At 36.6% G+C, this 9,704-nt stretch overlaps 2 non-coding genes across 2 annotated transcripts; both read left to right on the forward strand.

The window, feature by feature from the left end:
* Positions 1–9,251: 9,251 nt before the first annotated feature.
* TRNAF-GAA lies at positions 9,252–9,324 on the forward strand. Its single transcript has one exon. It is a non-coding gene; the product is annotated as a tRNA-Phe (tRNA).
* An 80-nt stretch (positions 9,325–9,404) lies between these two features.
* TRNAE-UUC lies at positions 9,405–9,476 on the forward strand. The gene has a single exon. It is a non-coding gene; the product is annotated as a tRNA-Glu (tRNA).
* The last annotated feature ends 228 nt before the right edge of the window (positions 9,477–9,704 follow it).

Consider the following 9,704-nt stretch of genomic DNA (forward strand, 5'->3'; position numbering starts at 1 on the left):
TTCTAGTGTTCACTGGAATGGGTACGATTTATTCTAGTGTTCACTGGAATGGATGTACGGGCATGCATACGAGCGTAAGCAAGGGGGGTACGCCACCTGCTTCTTTTTTGAGATCTTGGATGTGCTGATGGATGGGCATACGCAAGGCAGTACGATACTCCTGAAAGTTCCTAAGTGCATTCCAAACTCTTTGATTGATCTCTTGGTCTAAGAATTGCTAGTATCTTTTCAAAAATCATTGAATTCCATACTTGTTGTGAATGATTGCACCTTGAAATAAAACCAACATAAATTAGTCACAATTCACACAGTTTTTAGGCAATTCACAAATAAAATGGGTTCAAGAAGGGGTAAAAATATAGACAAAAATGCACTTATCAAGAAGCCCTGGTTAATGCTATCAAAGGTGGCGGTGATTCTCGTCCTGAAGTGACCACCCTCATCTCGGATTGCAAAGCTATTATGGAGCAACTGCAGATTCAAGATTTCAGGCATACTCTTCGTTAAGGAAACAAGTGTGCAGATTTGTTAGCAAACTTGGGGCATAACAGCAGCTGGGGCACCTCCATTCTAAATTATCCTCCGGCTGAGATTGCTCCCCTTTTGGACAGAGACGCTAGTATTGGCACCGTGAGAAGGGTCTATTAATTTCGGGACTGCTGAGGCCCCTCTTGTTCACCAAAAAAAGATAATGACATAGTTTTGGATTCGTGAGTTAATGTGATTATTAACATTAATGTTGATTAAAAGTTAATAAATGAGGAATTAGTCTAGTTGGTAGAGATGTGTTAGATTGGTAGAAAGGTTTAGGGATTGAATCGCCCTTATGGTTTAATGTTTTGATAGTTTTATTAATTGAGTAAAGGTCTGATTTGGTTCACAGGTTCCTTGCGGTAGATTGGCTTTATGAATTGAGCCTAGGTTTGACGTTGTTTTTGGATTGCTAAGCTATGAAGGTAACCCTATGTCCATGAAAACCTACTTTAAACTATGCAATGTGTATTCATGATGATCATGTGTTGTTTGAGCATATTCTTGTGTTTATGCTTATGTTAGAGATTGTATCTAGGTTGTATGATGTTATTTGATGTGTCATTCCTTCTATTCAAATCATATTTGTTGTTGATGAGAGTATTGTTGAGTTTGGACTTGGATTGCACATTCTTGGTATTTTTCCCAAGTCCCCTTATCTCTACAGGTTTACGTACCAGCAGGCACTTCGGGCGAGTAGTGGCACACCCGCTGAAAGCACCCGCCGAGTACGATGATTCAGGAGGGAGTTTCAGCAAGTAGTTCGGGTCCCGCTAGAACCCCCCACTGGTACACCAAGGGAGTTCGGTGGGACCTTTTCCGCCCGCCAGAATCGCCCTCTCGTACGATGTTAGTTGGCTTCTTGTTTTGTTGTCCCCCCATGTATTTGCGTGTATTTATTGATGTTTTGTAAGTCTAGAGTGGTGTAATATGAACCCTATGGTTAGGTTATGAGTCTTGAATCGTAGTTAAAATCCAATATTGCTATTCGTTGGATTAGTGATGAAGTTTATGATGTTCGTATGAACCCTTGTGATTTCTCTTTGACTGATGCATTAACATGTTGTTTCTTGATGCTAGTATGATTCCTTGCGATAGCCTATGCTTGATTCTTGATTGAATTGATAACTTGAGCTTATATATTCGTTGTGACACTTTGTTGGAATCCTTTGATGTTGAGTCATTACCTTTGGAATACCCTTCTTGTAGTTCCCCTCTTGATATCTGTTTGAACTATCGTTGTGAGCTTATACTCTTGTTGTATCTTATTCTTGAGAATTCCTTGGATTGAGTTATTGTTTGAGCTTATTCGATGTTGAATACACTTCTTGTGGGATCTATTCCTTTGCTTTATCTATTAAGATTCCTTGTATATTGAACTCTTGTTGTGATGATTGAGCTGGTACGGTGGACAGTGTGGGGATTTCTTACAGATTCAGGATGATGGTATGTCGGACTTCACGTCGAAACTTATCCGGGTTGTTAGATCTATTTCTACTTATTGGGGATTGGAGGTCCCAATAGGGGTGTATACACTTAAGGATTTAGGGTTATCTCCACCGGTCTTTGACCCTGCGAAACCATATTTGGGTCTTTGTGACCCCGCGCATCCTGTTCGGGGCTTCGTGACCCCGCGGAATCTATGTATTGAGATGGTGGTTTACCACAATTGGGTCTATGACCCCGCGTGCATCTCTTGTGTTACTTGCTGACTTTGAGCCCTCCACACTGATTCACCATTGATTCCAGTCATTGAGATTGACTCCACGGTATATGATTGTTGATTGTGACCTTTGTGGACTTGATACCTAGGTATTGATGTTGATTGCATAACCTTGATGAGAACTATCCTTGTTGCTTGTTATGATTGTCTTACCCTGATCTTTATTCTTGATTCATTATCATTATCCTTTTGATTCGATCTATTATATTATTCTTGTGGTCTATGGTGCATTGTTGAGTATATCTCTTGAATGGTTTGGTCTTGAGTCCATTCCTCGTGATTTACTGAATTAGAGTTGTTTAGAGATATACTTATGCATTCCCAAGTCTCAAAACTATTTTAAGTATCAAATGTATATTTATGTATCTTTACACATTGGATTGGGGTTACTTAGCATTATCGCTAACGGTTATTTAAAATGATTTCAGGTACAGATTAGTCAGTACAAGAGCGCACTAGTTGGAGCTTACTATCTAGTCTTAGCAATTTCCTTTTTAGTATTTAGTTGTTTGGCGTGTGAGCCTTGTTGGATGTTTTATGATATTTGGATATTTAGATTTAGACTAGCCTGTGCATCTAGGTGTTGTTGGCCTAGATGTGGCATAACATCCCCACGTTTTGATTATTAGCTTCCGCAACGTTTTTACTTATAATAGTTAGACTATTTTTATCTATGTCTCTTAGGTTTTAAACACTTAAAATATGCTTAGATTTGGGGGTGTTACAATGACGCTAAAAATTAATGGACAATTTTAATTATATGTCCTCGCAAGTGCATGAATCACTTTAGTAGTAGTGTGCAAAGGCAATGGTCGAATTGAACCCAAAGGGAATTGATACAATGCAATTCACATACTTGAAATTAAAACAATTAATTTAACAATTTAGAATGCTAGAAACAAATACCAATAATAAAGAAACTTCAATGCAAAATAATTGAATCAAAACTCAGGAAAGTAAATAGAGAAATTACCAAGAACTAGAATATCAAATTAACAATCAAATTGGAAACGCCTAGGAACATGAATCAACTATTCTTGCTAACGAAGAGGAATTTGAGGCTGCTTCGCTGCCGCCGGAACCAGATTTAGTTGCTGCCCAGATTGTTTCCGCAACGCCGAACACCTGCCGCCGCAAGAAACTGTCGCTACGGCCGCCGTGGAGAAGCCTAGAACCGCCGTACCTGCGATTCTAACCTGCACCCTTGATTCTTCGGTGAAGAGATGATGGCTTCCTCTGTAGATCTGCCCTCTATTTATACTGCCCTAGACCCAACCACTTCCGCCCGAACTCTCGTTGATCAACCAGATCCCCCCAAGCGAATCGCCTGTTGAGATGAACTGATGCCAAACGAATCGGTTGTTGCTTCTCTGGTCTCTCGCTTATCGACTGCCATTGATTTGCAGAAGATTGATGGGTTGAGCTAAAAATAATGGGCTGACAAAAGCTTAAAACAAAACTAACTTATAATGCTAATAAAAATACTAAAAACCATTATTTATTTACAAAACTAATTATGAAATTAATAATAAAAATTAATACATAATTAAGTAAATATTGCTTATTACATATAAAAAACTTATTTAAAACAATACTAAAAATAATGTTTATCAGCCATGTTGTGTGATATTAAAGTATTTCTTTTCAATACCTTTGAAATGAAGGATATGGGTAAGGCATCCTATGTGATTTGAATAGAAATATTCCGAGATAGAACACAAGGATTATTAGGATTGTCTTAGAAATGACACATTAACAAGATCTTGGAAAGATCTAAGATAGATAAATTGTAGCACCCCTAAATTTCAAGATATTTAAAACCTACAAAATAAAGGCTAATCTCTTATTAATTCCCAAACAGAGCATAAACTAGACATAGTAGTCGGGGTGCTATGCCACATCTGAGCTGGAGAACTCAGATGCACAGGCTATACTAACTAACAAAGCATAAACCATAACTAATACCCAAATACAAATCAAGGCACGCAGGCCATCTCATCCAGGCTAGAACTATCTAAACTAAGTCCACGAATCCACTAGCGCGCTCCGAAGCTACTCACTGTCCCTGAAAAACATTCGGTGTAACAACCGTCAGCGACTAATGCTGGTAACCCACTCCAACGCGTTAAGTACAATATAGGTAGATATAAGGAACTCATTTTGAAACTGGAATACATATATACTTACGAGACTCTAATTTAAATCCAAGATCAAGACTCAAGACACGTTAACAGACTCAACAGTATAAAATAATCACAAATACTAACATGCATCCTAAGTACGCAATACAAGGCATACCAGACATATAAGCATATAAAATAGCAATTAGAGGCAACGAAGGCATTCAATACAATCAATTAGCAAGTAGTCATCAAAGCACACAATTCATCCTCTAACCTTATACCAAGTTCCAACCTTGTAGCTCCCCTCCGTCCTTATATCAGTTCCAACCTATACCTCCAGGCCACCCTTATATCCCCACCCCTTATGCCTCCGGGCAACTACATGCCCCCACCGGCAAACCACCTTTCAACCACCAACATATCAAGATGGTGCCGCAGTGCCATTCAATGATGCGCACCTCTAGTGCCAATATCAAGGGGTTAGCGCATATAGCTCTAACATGACACCGCAACACTTATAACCTGACCCATGCTCAACGGCAAGCAAGTCTAAGGTGTGTGTGTGCCTTTAGCACAGTCACCGCTATGGCCTGTACCTTTAGTACAATGACCGGGCACAAGTGGTGCCAACCGCCAACAGTTTATTTTCCACCAATCACAATCTCAACATCATCATCATCATCATTCACATTGGTCGTTGCGCAATGACCACGATACTCATCATCATCCAATCAATCAACACATAATCACATAACAAGCAAGACCCAACAACAACGACACGTATCACACATAAAATCCTAGAACGATGCCTAAAACACCAAACGAGACTCATACACGACAACCAGAGTACAACGTGACACGGGAAAACATCAAACGGGGGAAAACATCACGACACTCTACCGAATTCCAGCGGGTAGGTAGCGGGCGGAGGACCACCCACCGGCGGTCATACATTATTCCAGCGGGTGGCCGGCGGGCAGACCACCGCCCGCAGGCTGCCCGCTAGAACAGTGTTACGGGCAGCGGGTGGTCAGTCCCCCCACCTACCCCCCACTGATACACAGGCAACTTTTGGTCCCGGGTTCTCTCGTGGAACCCAAAACCATGTCCAAACACATTCAAACACATAACGACAACACCACGTATTCAATTAACGAATTTAAACCAAGAATCACACCAAATACATTCTAACACGATTCCTAAACATGTCAAGACCCAATCATAAATCATATAACGATCCAGGGACATCCGGAATCACAAGAACATCAAGAAATCTATATGCAAAGTCCTAAACACAAGTCCTAGGCTAGACTCAACACCTGATCATGCACAATCCCACCCAAATATACCAAGAACATCATAATACGAAATTCACGATATAACCCTAGGGCTCTAGACATAATCAAAATACAAGATCATTCATATAATTCATCATAGTATCAAGAGCATCAAGATTATCACATAAACACAATATAAACCCTAGGTAAAGCTCTATCAAGACTCAAGCACAGAATCATATATCAAATGAGCCAAATGAATAAGATATAGCAAGGAAAATAGGTTTTGTCGAGATATGGGTTACTTCTTAGCCTTAATTAATCCTCCATTGGCTATTAAGGTTTTTCCCTAAGATTTCCATCCGATTGATCTCCCTAGGCTTGGTGGTGGGGAATCTCTTGGGAATAATTTCGTGTAATATAACTATGGGTGGTAAGGGTTCTAATTGTTTTCTAACCCCCTATTTATGGAATCAGGAATCCTAATCAGAATCTGAATAGTAAAGGCCTACTTTCTTTATCCCTAACAGATATATAGGTCTAGGATTCCTAATTAGAATCTGATTAGTAAAAGGTCTACTCTCTTTATTCCTAATAGGCTTAAGACTCTAGTTTAAGCAAGGGTCCACTGTCCATGGTGGACCACATTAATTAATTAGAGAGAATTCTAACTAAATTAAATCTTTTTTAATTATTATTAACGGAATTAATTAAATAATTAATCCGGGACTAAAGTCCGAAACACGGGGTGTTACATAAATGCTCTCAAGGAGTGGATCCAATACAGAAAAGGGACAAATTAAGCTTAGCTCAATGTCCCATAAATGAACTTGAGCAAAAACAAATGGAATGTATCCCTTATGCAACATTGGTTGGATGTTTTGGGTATTTACAGACTTGTAATCGGCCAGACATCAACTTTGATGTTGGTATGTTGGGTCGATATCAAAGTAATCTCGATATAGAACACTGAAAGGCTGCGAAGAAAGTTTTAAGATATCTACAAGGTACAAAAGATTACATGCTTACATATAGGAAGTAAGATCCACTTGAAGTGATTGGCTATTCTGATTCAGACTATGCTGGGTGTGTAGATACGAGAAAATCTACTTTTGGTTATTTGTTCCTATTAGCTGGAGGAGCAGTTTCATGAAAAATTGTGAAGCAGTCAATCATCGCTACTTCCACTATGGAGGCAGAATTTGTGGCGTGCTTTGAAGCCACAAATCATGGACTGTGGCTGCGGAGTTTGATCCGGGTATTTTGCACGCCCTAAAATCCGGCCTTGTTTATTAGTGCAAAAACAAATTTTTTGTGGGTCTCAGATTTGAAAAGAATTTCGTGCAAGACACGCATTCTGTGCAACTTTGTGCTCAGTCAGTTAGCATTTTTTTGTAGTAAACCTTAGTTTTTTCTGGGGATGTTTCCTGCCATGCAGGGTGGCAGGTAAAGACTTTAATTCCTGTTTGTTGTTGCCCCTTTTCTTTTTTGTAAAAAATAAAACAAAAAAAATAAACAAAAATAAAAAAAAATCAAATTAAAAAAAATTAGTTTGTTCCTTTATAGTGCTTCAGTTCTTGCTTGTTGTTTCCTCTTGATCTTTTTGTTGAGTTGGGTGGTTTTTTATCTTTGCTTTTTGTTTGGTTTCATTGCTTGACTTCTCGATCTTGTCCTTTTAGTTCGCTTTTGTTCTCCCTCCTCGGAATATGCCCCGTGTATTTGTTTAACCGTTTCGAGTTTGCTTCTTCTATTCTTGTTGCCTGGATGTCATGTTCCCAAATTTTTTGTAATCAATGATGGTGTGATTCCTTGCTTTAATTTCTTTGAGAAGATCTCATTGGAATAAACTGCCATTTTGAATGTAAATGGTGGAAATGGCCATAATCCTCATGATCAGCTTTTGGATCTTTCTCCAGTTGAGTTTTTACTGGCTTTCTTTATTTTCTCATTGGTTTTGCTTTTGTAATATTTATAGTTTTTCTTCCTTTGCTTTGTTGTTCATACTTTGCTTTTTGGACTTGGGTATACCATGTGTATGTATTTGTATATTCTTTCGGATATTTATATAATTTACATTTACCTATAAAATAAAAAATAAAAAAAGATGACTGAATCAGTCATTGAATCATGTACATAAGATGCTTCGTGTAGTGTTAGGCAAATTATATTATAGCCCAAGGTTAATATTGGATTATGGACCAGGATCTATGTTAGATCATTGAATCAAGTTTATTTAAATAATTTAAATTTATTAAAAATAAATTAGATCAATTAAAAATGAATTTAAGTTTATTATAATAATACTCCAAGTCATCAAAATGACACCAATAAATCGAACATCGTTTAAATACATTTTTCTCTATTTATTTTTATATAAATAAAATCAATCTACAAAAGTTATATCATTAAAAATATCTCATAGAGATATTTTAAACTCACTCATATTGATATATTTTTTCAATATATTGTTCCAATAAATGTGTGATGAACGTAGTAATAATATAACTGGCCTTTGATGACTTAATGAACCTACAATAGTGGCTTAATGAGTATGCAATGGTAATTTAATGAACTTGTAATAATGTTTTGATGGACGAGCAAAAATGACTTAATGAACTTGTAGTAGTAATTTAATCAATTTGCAATAGTGATTTAATGAATATGCAATAATATCTTTATAAACTTGTAAAATTGACATAATGAAATTATATATTGTAGTAATAGTAGTAATATAATAAAAAGAACCTACAATTAGGGGTGAGAATTTTGATTTATAGTTTGATTTGTTTTTTTTTTTTTTTTTTGTCTCGGTTTGATTTGTATTTTTTCTTTCTGAAAATACGAAACCATTCTATTTAACATTGTAGTTCGGTTTGGTTTGAGAAAATGAACATTCCCGAGCTCTTTAGCACACTTAATTATTTATTTATTTTTACTAATATAAAATTTAAAATCTAAGCAATAAGTCACGATGCATATTTCAAATTTCTCAATCAATAATGAGTCCAGACAACAAGACGCCACTACATATTTAAAAATTCAAAATCCAAACATAACATAGAACTTAATTCAAATAACAAGATAGTAATCTAAGTGCCTAATTGAGAAAAAAAAAAAAAAAAAAGGTATTTAGAGAATTGAGAATTTAGTAATTAGTAATTAGTATATATATACTTGGGTAATTTTGCAAATATAAAAACATGTAAGTATTATTATATACATATATATCAAGAAAGGAAATTGCATAGTATTGTACGCTTATATTAGATTATAGGTTTTATAATAATTATAGAAGTGTTATTAAAGATGATTGGTTTTGGCTTGAGAGAATCATTGAATCATACACAAGAGATGCTTGGTATAGTGTTTTATGTAATTGATTAGAAGTGTTATTAATTAAGTTGTATGTTGTTTTCAAAAATTAAGTTGTATGTTATTCAAATGAAATAATCATCAATTTATCGTGGCTATGTTTTAACTTTTAATTAGAGTTTGAACACACAATAATGACTACACGAAGCAATATGGGAAATGTAATTAATTATGGTTACAAAAAGGTACTATTCATTTATTTCAAATGTAAACAAGATTTCAGTTGCGGGGATAGCTCAGTTGGGAGAGCGTCAGACTGAAGATCTGAAGGTCACGTGTTCGATCCACGTTCACCGCAACTTAACTTCTATAGCTTTTCAATGTAAGCCATATATTTATACGGTAATAAGTTTCTAAACAGATTATCAACACAAGTTTTCCGTTGTCGTCCAGCGGTTAGGATATCTGGCTTTCACCCAGGGGACCCGGGTTCGATTCCCGGCAACGGAATTTTGACTTTCGGTTTTAATTAGTGTTTCAAATGTGAAAACTGCAATCTTTCAGTTTATTTATTTGATTTAATAAATAACATTAGGAAAATGGTTCATGGAGAATGACCCAGCCCGTCATCCAATGGATGACGGCAAAAAATGGACCAAAAATTTGTTTTAATTGATTATATTGATAATGGCACAGTGGTTATATCGTAGACCGCGGTGCATAATCGATTATGCACCG

The sequence above is a fragment of the Ipomoea nil genome, unplaced genomic scaffold, assembly GCF_001879475.1.
Source record: "Ipomoea nil cultivar Tokyo-kokei standard unplaced genomic scaffold, Asagao_1.1 scaffold2647, whole genome shotgun sequence".
Lineage (NCBI taxonomy): Eukaryota > Viridiplantae > Streptophyta > Magnoliopsida > Solanales > Convolvulaceae > Ipomoea > Ipomoea nil.